Here is a 10,401-nt window from a genome sequence, read left to right on the forward strand (position 1 = left end):
AAAAAATACTTTATTAGATTAGATTCTCTGTAGTGTGAAAACAGGCCCTTCAGCCCAACCAGTCCACACAAACCCTCCAAAGAGTAACCCACCCAGACCCATTTCCCTCTGACTGATGCACCTAACACTATGGGCAATTTAGCATGGCCAATTCACCTGATCTGCACATGTTTGGACGGTGGGTGAAAATTGGAGCAAACCCACGTAGACACGGGGAAAATGTGCAAACTCCACACAGGCAGTCGCCTGAGGCTGGAATTGAACTTGGGACCCTTATGCAATGAGGCAGCAGTGCTAACCACTGAGCCACCGTGCTGTCAACTCCTCTGGTAATTTTCTTCTTTTTTTCTTTTTTCTTTTTTTTCCCCTTTTTAAATTTTAATTCCCACCCACACTCCCGCCTAACTGCAGTAGGGCTTATTTTTTCCCCAGCACCCATGTTGTGTGTATGGGCGGGTGTGAGACGCAGTGAGAGACACAGGTGCACGAATCTTTATTCAGTTTCCACCACCAGGAAGAAAGGAAACACCCAAGTGGCCAGTGACAAGCACTGCCCTTGACATCAATTTTTTTTAAACAAAATTTGCTCTGGACTTTGCATAAGACCTTTACTGGGGAACTTTTATAGATCAAAGGTATAACTCCAATTCCAGTCTCGTATGAGGAGCAGCTGGTACTGTTACCATTGACTGTAGTTGAAACAACTCCACGGAAGTCGGTATCCTGTCACCAAGTCACCCTTTACGTATATGAACACAGTAAGTATACTCTGACCAGATAGCTCAGAGCCAGTCCCAAGAATGAGGGGAATTCCTGAGACTCCTGTTTATATTTTTTTAAGGGTAGGTTGAAATAACTTCATCGAGGCCGTAATTCCATCAGCAAGCTCACCCCTTTATTGACACATGCACAGTACGTGGAGACTGACTGGCCAGGTCAGAGCCAGTCCCAGGAGACAGGAGGCTCTCTGACACTCCTGTTTATTTTTTAAAAAAATTATTCTTTTTTTCTTTATTTTTAATTACCCCTCGCACTACTGCCTAACTGCGGTAGGGCTTATTTTCTCCCCAGCGCCCATGTTGTGTGTGTGCAGGTGTGAGACAGAGTGAAAGACGCAAGGTGCACGAATCTTTATTCAAATTTCCACCAGCAGTAAGAAAGGAAACACCCGAGTGGCCAATGACAAGCAGTGCCCTTGACATCAAAGGGCAATGCTAACTCCTTTGTTAATTTTTTTTCTCTTCTTTGTTTTAGAGTTGGGGGGCACTCCTATTTTTTTTTTTCTTTTTTTAAATGCTGTGTGATCAAACAGACACTCCTATTTATTTTTAAAACTTTTTTCTTTTTCTTTTTTTCTTTTTTTTCTTTAACAGAGTTGGAGGGGAACCCCTGTTTCTTTTTTCTTATTAACTCCCACACGATAGCCTCACTGCAGTAGTACTCCTTTGTTAAGTTTTTTTTGGAGGACATTCCTGTTCTTTTTTTAAAAAAATGCTGTGTGATCAAACAATTTCCTGATTATATATTTTTTTCTTAACCCCCGCACTACCGCCTAACTACGGTAGTGCTTATTTTTTTTCCCCAGCACCCATGGTGTGTGTGTGCAGGTGTGAGACACAGTGAGAGAAACTCCTTTGTTAATTTTTTTCTTTGTTTCCTTTTTTTTCTTTTTTTTCCTCTTCTTTCTTTATTTAATTTCCACCACCAAGAAGATAGGAAAACACCCGAGTGGCCAGTGACAAGCAGTGCACTTCATATCAAAGAGGGGGGAAGCTTAGAATCCCCTGTTTGTTTGTTTTTTCCCCCTTTTTTAAATTATTTCCCCCACACTACTGCCTAACTGTGGTAGTGCTTATTATTTTTATCCCCAGCACCCATGGTGTGTGTGTGCAGGTGTGAGACACAGTGAGAGACACAAGGTGTACAAATCGTTATTCAATTTCCACCACCAGGAAAAGTAGGAAAACACCCGAGTGGCCTGTGACAAGCAGTGCCCTTCACATCAAAGAGGGGGGAAGCTTAGAATCCCCTGTTTGTTTTTTTTTTCTTTCTTTTTTTATTATTATTTCTCCCACACTACCGCCTAACTGCAGTAGTGCTTATTATTTTTTTTCCCCAGCACCCATGGTGTGTGTGTGCAGGTGTGAGACACAGTGAGAGAACCTCCTTTGTTAATTTTTTTTTACAGGGAGATGAGGACAAACCTCAAATCCCACAAACACTGTTTTTTTTTCTTCCCCCACACTACCGCCTAACTGCGGTAGTGCTTATTTTCCCCAGCACCCATGGTGTGTGTGTGCAGGTGTGAGACACAGTGAGAGAAACTCCTTTGTTAATTTTTTTTTCTCTAGTGCCCTTCACATCAAAGGGAGACTATTGTTTTTTTTTCTCTTTTTTTTTCCTTTTTCTTTTTAAAATTAACCCCCACACTACTGCCTAACTGCGGTAGTGCTTATTTTCCCCAGCAACCATGGTGTGTGTGTGTGCAGGTGTGAGACACAGTGAGAGAAACTCCTTTGTTAAATTTTTTTTTTCTTTTTACAAACCCCCACACTACCGCCTAACTGCGGTAGTGCTTATTATTTTAAACCCCAGCACCCATGGTGTGTGTGCGCAGGTGTGAGACACAGTGAGAGACAAGGTGTACAAATCTTTATTCAATTTCCACCACCAGGAAAAGTAGGAAAACACCCGAGTGGCCTGTGACAAGCAGTGCCCTTCACATCAAAGGGCAATGCTGTGTGATCCAAAACAGTGAAGGGGAGGGCAAGGACTAAATTAAAATAGCGTTGGAGGGGGAAATGATGCACTCCACTCCCTGCGGCGCCCACCTCTCCCTGAACAACTCCAGGGTGTTGGTGGACTCCGCGTGCTCCTTCTCCAAGGACACCCGGGCCCTAACGTAACCGCGGAAGAGGGGCAGGCAGTTGGCCCTTACGACCCCCGCCATGGCCCGCTGCCTGGACCTGTTTATGGCCAGTTTGGCCAGGCCCAGGAGCAGACCCACGAGGAGGTCTTCAGACCTGCCCTCCCTCCTCCGCACCGGGTGCCTGAAGATCAGGAGCGTGGGACTGAAGTGCAACCAAAAACAGAGGAGGAGGTTTTTCAGAAAATCAAAAAGGGAGTGCAAACGCCCACACCCAACATACACATGGTCCACAGACTCCACAGCACCACAGAACAAGCAGTTGGGCTGGGAGTCCGTGAACCACCGCAATCTGCGGTTGCAGGGGACTGCTGCGTGCAGCACCCTCCACCCCAGATCCCGGAGAGAAAGGGGGAGGACTCCAGCATAGAGGGCCCTCCACTGGGGATCCCCACCGCCCGGTGGCAAATGGGCACGCCAGGGCGTGTCCGGGCAGTGGATGAGGGAGAAGAGGTGGACGGTGTGCAGCAGCAGTCGATATAGGGCACACCTTTTAACGTCCTTGAATGGGACAAAATTAAAATTTCGGAGGCGGCTCAGGTTGTGGGGCACAGGCTCCCGCGGGAAGTACGGGACCTTGGGGCCGATGTGAAATTCCGTCCGGGCAGGGGTAAGCGCGGACGGGATCCCACCGCACACCTGAGCGTCCTCCAACTGGTGCACTACGTCGGGTCCGAGCACCGCCGTTTTAAGGCGTCGGATGCCGGTGGCCACGTACCGGACGTCTACCGCTGCCCTGCTTGCTATGTCTTGCGGTAACGTCCAGCCCAGGCCCCCGGCACCCAGCACGTCCCCGACCCTGGTCACCCTCGCCGCCACTGCCCTCCCCTCCGACAGCCACTCGAACCCGCGAGCACGGAGGTGCGGATTCCTGAGCAACGGCTCCCTGACGACAGCCGCTACTCCTGCCGGAGGGTAGGCGCGACGCGATTCGACCATGTTCCAGACAGTGATCAGGTCCTGGTAAAAGACAGGCAGCACCTTGAGGGCGACCTCCAAACCGTCACGGTCGACGAACAGGAGCTGCGTGTCGTAGTTGAGGTTACGCACCTGGCGGAAAAAATACGTCGCCAGGGCTCACCACCTAGGAGGAGGCTCGACGTAAAGGTATCGCTGCAAGGTCTGAAGGCGGAAGGTCGCGACCTGGGTGCGGACGCACACCAGCGACTGACTGCCCTCCTCAATGGGGAGACTCAGAACCTGCGCAGCGACCCAGTGCATCTTTTTGTCCCAGAAGAAGTCGACCAACGTTCTCTGGATGTCAGCGACAAAGCCAGGAGGAGGGACCAAAGTGACCAGCCGGTACCACAGCATGGCGGCCACCAGCTGGTTTACGACCAGCACTTGGCTCCTGTAAGATAGCACTCGGAGCAGTCCTGTCCAGCGGCCTAGACGAGCCGAGACTTTGGCCTCCAGCTCCTGCCAGTTGGCCGGCCAGGATTCCTCGGTCGGGCTGAGGTAGACCCCCAGGTAGAGGAAATGGGTGGTACTCCAGCTGAACCCCCGAAACTCCTCCGACAGGGAATCCACCCGCCACGGACCCACCAGTAGCCTGGAACATTTGGCCCAGTTGATCCTGGCGGAAGACGCCGCCGAGTACACGGCCTGGCACTCGCGCATCCTCCCCAGGTCAGCCGGGTTGGTGAAAGTGAGGAGCACGTCGTCGGCGTAGGCCGAGAGGACCACCTCCGTGCCCGCGCCGCGCAGAACCAGCCCCGACAACCTCCTCCGCAAGAGGCGCAGGAAAGGCTCCACGCACAGGGAATACAGTTGGCCGGACAGGGGGCAGCCCTGACGCACTCCTCTCCCGAAGCGAAGGGGCGCCGTCAGGGACCCGTTAACTTTAACCAGACACTCTGCGGCGGCGTACAAAAGTCGGATCCTGGTGACGAACTGCGTCCCGAACCCGAACGCCCGCAGAGTCCCGAGCAGGTACTCGTGATCGACCCTGTCGAACGCCTTCTCCTGGTCGAGAGACAGGAAGGCGCTCGGCAGACCAGCTCGTCGACAGAAATGGATCAGGTCCCGGACCAGATGGACGTTGTCTTGTATCCTCCGGCCCGGGACCGTGTAGGACTGGTCCGGGTGAATCATGTGGGCCAGCACGGAAGCCAGGCGAGAAGACAACACCCTGGCAAAGATTTTGTAGTCCGTGCTGTGGAGGGAGACCGGACGCCAGTTCTTCAACGAACGAAGGTCCCCCTTCTTTGGCAGCAGGACGATGACCGCCCTGCGCCAAGAAAGGGGCAGCTCTCCGGCATTTAGACACTCCCCCAGGACCTGTGCGTAGTCGCTCCCCAGGACGTCCCAGAACGCCCTGAAGAACTCCACAGTCAGCCCGTCCAGCCCCGGGGATTTGCCCCTCGAGGGCGCCGGTCAGCTCCTCTAAGGTGACGGGAGCGTCGAGCCTTCCGGCGTCCTCCGGGTTGAGCTGCGTCAGGTCCTCCCACAGAACTCTGCGAGCATCCTTGCTGGACGGATCCGGAGAGAACAGGGCCGTGTAATAGGATCGGATGTGGGCCCTGATACCCTCCAGATCCGAGACGAGGGACCCGTCGTCGGCCAGCAGCACAAGGAGCTGCTGACGGGTGCCGCGCCTTTTTTCCAGCGAGTAGAAGAAGGGGGAGCCGCGGTCCAGGTCCTGGAGGAGCTGGAGCCGCGACCTCACGTACGCGCCCCGAGCCCCGACGAGCTGCAGGTCCCGGAGCGCGGCCTTCTTCTCTTCGTACACCCCGCGCAGGGCCGGGTCCGCGTCGGGCTGACCGAGGCGTGACTCCAGGTCGAGCATCTCCCTCTCCAACTCCCCGATCCTGGATTTCCGCCTCTTCGTCGACCCCCTCGCGTACTCCTGACAGAAGACGCGGACGTGAGCCTTGCCCACATCCCACCATAGCCTCAGGGAGGGGAAGCTTCCCCGCTTCCTTCTCCAGCCGGCCCAGAAACAACGAAACGAGTCCCGGAACCGCTCGTCCTCCAGCAGCAGGTTGTTAAAGTGCCAGTACGCGGAGCCCAACCTGGCGCCGAACGGAAGGAGTTCCGCCCACACCAGGTGATGGTCCGTGCACGACACCTGCCACGTGGAGGCCTTCGGAAAACAGGAGGCGTACGCCTGCGAAACGTACAGGCGGTCGATTCTGGACGCTCCGACCCCAAGCCTCACGAAGGTGAAGGCGATGGAGTCAGGATGGAGATTCCGCCAGACGTCCACCAGGTCCAAGGACTTGACCAAGTCCCCCAACCTCCTCCCCGACGCCGAACTCGTGTGGGCACCGCCGTGGTCCCGGTCCTCGAGGACGCAGTTAAAATCTCCCCCGAGGACGACGCACTGGTTCTCGTCGATGGAAGCAAGATGAGCGGACACTTCTTCGAAGAAGCTCGCTTGCCTCGGCCCGGCCAGGGGAGCGTAGACGTTCACCAAGTGAAGCACCGCGCCCCCCAGCCGAACCGTCAGGTGAAGCAAACGGCCTGGCACTGGCTCCCTGACCCCCAAGATCTCCGGCTGAAAATGCGGGGCCAACAAGATAGCCACCCCGCCAGATCTGCGGGTGAGGTGACTCATGTAGACCCCCACCCCTCGCCACTCCAGGAGCCAGGTGGCTTCGTCTCCCAGGGTAGTGTGGGTTTCTTGCAGGAAGCACACCGCATACCTCCCGTCCTGAAAGACCGAGAGGGTCTGGAATCTGCGCTGTGACTCCCTGCTGCCGTTGATGTTGAGTCTGGCTGTAGTTGTCTCCATGTTGGAAGTATAGTGCAACCACCACCAGTACACACAGTTAAACTATATACATATTTACTGGGAGGACGAGAGAGGGGCACAGAAGTCCCTCGCCCTCACCAGGAGTGCTCCCAGGAAGTTCCTGACTCGCTTTCGCTCGTTAACATCAAGCCCCGGCGCCTGGCGCGCAGCGTGGGCTGACCAGTAGACTCTTTCGAAGGAGCTCCAGCGGTCGAGCGCCAGTTGGGCTCTATCCCGGCGACTCCGAGTTTCCTCGACAAATTCCCAGAGTTCCTCGAGGGGGATGAGGGGGAGATCGGTGGGGGGGGGCACCTGGGACTCAAAAATGTCGCTGGAGACGGACTCCGCGTCGTCCCCGGTGTCCGCCACCGATCCAGAACCCTCCTCCGGGAGGTCGCCTTCAGTCACCGACCCCTCCCCCACCGAGAGGATGGGGGCTGGTCCGGCACCGCCATCTGGCCTCAAACCTCCAGTGACCCCACCCCCAGGGTCACCTTCCGTATCTTCCTCAGCACACCCCTTCCTGGAACGCCCCGAGTTCGGGTCGCCGGGCGGCAGAGGCTCGGGGCCCCGCTCCTCTCCCGACACCGGGACGCCCGGCTCCTCGGGGAAAAGGTCCTCCCCCAGGGCCAAGGCCCCCGGAAAAACGGTCTGGGAGGGAGGAGCGAGGATAACACCTTCCTCCCCTCCACCGCTCGACAACCCAATAGTAAATAAAAGTCTGTCTTCTGCACCATGGCCCGTGTTGTTATTAAAATCCTCCCCAGGGGCTGGAGGAGTTATGGCGGTGGAAGGCCCGGCTGTCGCCCCTGGGGGTTTGGGCAGGTCAGGCCATGGTGCAGGACAATGGGGAGACACCATCGGCTCATCCCTTGGAGCGGGGAAGCGCGCTGATGGGATTTATTCCCCGCCCCCAGGGCCAGCGCCTCTTCCCCAGAGAGACAGGGGGGAATTTATGGGTCTTCACCTCCCCGCCCGCCTTGGTGGTCGTGGGGCCCGAGGTCCCTCCCCCCAGCCGTTCCCGGAATATGATTGGCTGGGGGAATGCAGGGGGCGTGGCCAGGGTGGGGAGGGTCAGCCGTGTCACTTCCTGCCCCGCCCCTGGTATATCAGGTGATGGCGGGCGGGGCAGGGGCCCAGTTCCCTCTCCGAGGCCCAGAGACACGGTCGTTGCAGGAAGTGGAGCAGCGGTGGTTCCCCCCAGGTTAGTGCCAGGGGGTGGCTGGGTGGGGCGGGGCTCAGTTTCCAGAGGAGGGGTTGACGCCCCAGGAGTTTCCGTAACGAGGTGGAGGTGGAGGTGGAGGTGGGGGTCGGGGTCAGTGGGACCGGGATCAGGTACGGGTTTGGGGGCTCGGGGGTCAGGGCTCCCGCGCCGGGGCGACGCTGGCACGGCCGCAGGGGCATTGTCGTGCCGGGGCGGGGCAGGTCGTGGGCTACGTGGAGGGGAAGGGGAAGGGGATGGGGATAGGGTGGTCTCCCCGTGGGCAGGCTTGACGCGTTGCGTCCAGTTGGACGCTCGCCCCCCTCCCTGCCAGAGGCTGAGGCATTGGGAGCCTTCGGCTTAGCCCCCGGTGCCGGGGCTTGTGGTGTTGTCTTTGGGGGAGGGGGTGTAGGTGCGGCGGCACCACCCGCAGCCGTTGGTGTGGGCTGGGCAGCCTTCTGGGTGGGGCAATTCTTTCTAATGTGCCCCACCTCGCGGCACAGGTGGCATCACACGCCGTCCGCAGTCCAGAAGGCGCTGTATGCCGCGCCCTCGTGGAGGACAGTGAACGAGCCCTCCGTGACCTCCTCCCGGGCCAGGCAAATAAACACCTGGCGTCGGAAGGAGTATACGTGACGGAGGGCGGGGTCCTTAAGACCGAGCAGGAGCGGTTGAACACCTGACCGGATCTCCCCCAAGGTGGTGAGGTGGGGAAGAAGGAGCTCACTGGCAATGAAGGGCGGGACGTTGGAGATCACGACTCTCTGGGCCGTGACCTCCAAAGGGTCGACGGGTAAATGTGTCCCGCCCACAGTGAGCCCCCTCTCCATGGCCAGGTGGACCGCCTGCTCGGTCTTAAGGAAGAAGATGGCCTTCCCGTACATGCGGGCTGCAGCGACGATGGCCAGTGGGCCGACCACACCAGCCATGGCCTTACTGCAGGCTTCGATGGTCATGTTGGGATGGGGATAGGCCTTGACCCCCAGGCGTTTGGTCAGGTGCCTGAAGGGGGATGCGGTTGCGGCCGGGGTTGGGGCAGCCGAGCCTAAGGCAGCGGCTACCCTGGCGTAGGTCCGACTGGGCCCTGCGACCTTCGGGCTCGCCATACTCCGTCGGCCCCCGGCAGCAGCGGTGGAGGTGGGCCTCTGGCAGTAGTAGCGATGAAGTCCTTGGGGAGGTGCCCGAGGCCAGTCACCTGAGGCGAGTCCTAGGCAGCGGTGGTGGAGGCAGGCCTCAGGCAAGTCCTCGGCAGGCCCTCAATTGCAGTGTTGGGGGCAGGCCTGTTGGGGGGGTCCCCAAGACAAGTCCTGGGCAGCAGCGGTGGAGGTGGGCCTCGGGTCACAGCAGTGGTGGAGGCTGTGGGGAGTGGCCTCAGGCAAGTCCCAGGCTGCTGTGGTGGAGGCAGGCCTCCGGCGAGTCCCAGGCCCTCAATTGGGGAGGGACTCCCAGGCAAGTCCCAGGCAGCGCTGGTGGAGGCAGGCCTCTGGCTGCGGCAGAAGTTGAGGCAGGCCTCTGGCGAGTCCCAGGCTGGCCCTTGGTCCCAGCAGTGGAGGGACTCCCAAGCAAGTCCCAGGCAGCAGCAGTGGAGGTAGGCCTCAGGTCACACCAGTGGAGGAGGTTGTGGGAAGGGGCCTCAGGCGAGTCCCAGGCTGCGGTGGTGGAGGCAGGCCCAGGCGGGGTCCCAGAGACCAGCAGTGGGAGTGGGCCCCACTGCAGCTCCAAAGCTAGGCCCAGAACACACAGCCTTCTGCCTTCTTCCTTCTTCCTTCACAGGCACACACTGCCACTGGTCCAACTCCTGACTGGGAAAACACCCGAGTGGCCAGTGACAAGCAGTGCCCTTCACATCAAAGAGGGGGGAAGCTTAGAATCCCCTGTTTGTTTTTTTTTCTTTTTTTATTATTACTTCCCCCACACTACCGCCTAACTGCGGTAGTGCTTATTATTTTTTTTCTCCAGCACCCATGGTGTGTGTGTGCAGGTGTGAGACTCAGTGAGAGAAACTCCTTTGTTAATTTTTTTTTACAGGGAGATGAGGACAAACCTCAAATCCCACAAACACTTTTTTTTTTCTTCCCCCACACTACCGCCTAACTGCGGTAGTGCTTATTTTCCCCAGCACCCATGGTGTGTGTGTGCAGGTGTGAGACACAGTGAGAGGAACTCCTTTGTTAATTTTTTTTTCTCTAGTGCCCTTCACATCAAAGGGAGACTATTGTTTTTTTTTCTCTTTTTTTTCTTTTTCTTTTTAAAATTAATCCCCACACTACTGCCTAACTGCGGTAGTGCTTATTTTCCCCAGCAACCATGGTGTGTGTGTGTGCAGGTGTGAGACACAGTGAGAGACGCAAAGTGCACAAATCTTTCTTCAATTTCCACCACCAGGAAGATAGGAAAACACCCGAGTGGCCAGTGACAAGCAGTGCCCTTCACACCCTCCTGTTTATTTTTTTTTCTTTTTTTGTGTGTGTAGTTTGTGAGACACAGTGAGAGACGCAAAGTGCACAAATCTTTATTCAATATCCACCACCAGGAAAA

This window comes from Hemiscyllium ocellatum, chromosome 9 (assembly GCF_020745735.1).
Source record: "Hemiscyllium ocellatum isolate sHemOce1 chromosome 9, sHemOce1.pat.X.cur, whole genome shotgun sequence".
NCBI classification, from domain to species: Eukaryota; Metazoa; Chordata; class Chondrichthyes; order Orectolobiformes; family Hemiscylliidae; genus Hemiscyllium; species Hemiscyllium ocellatum.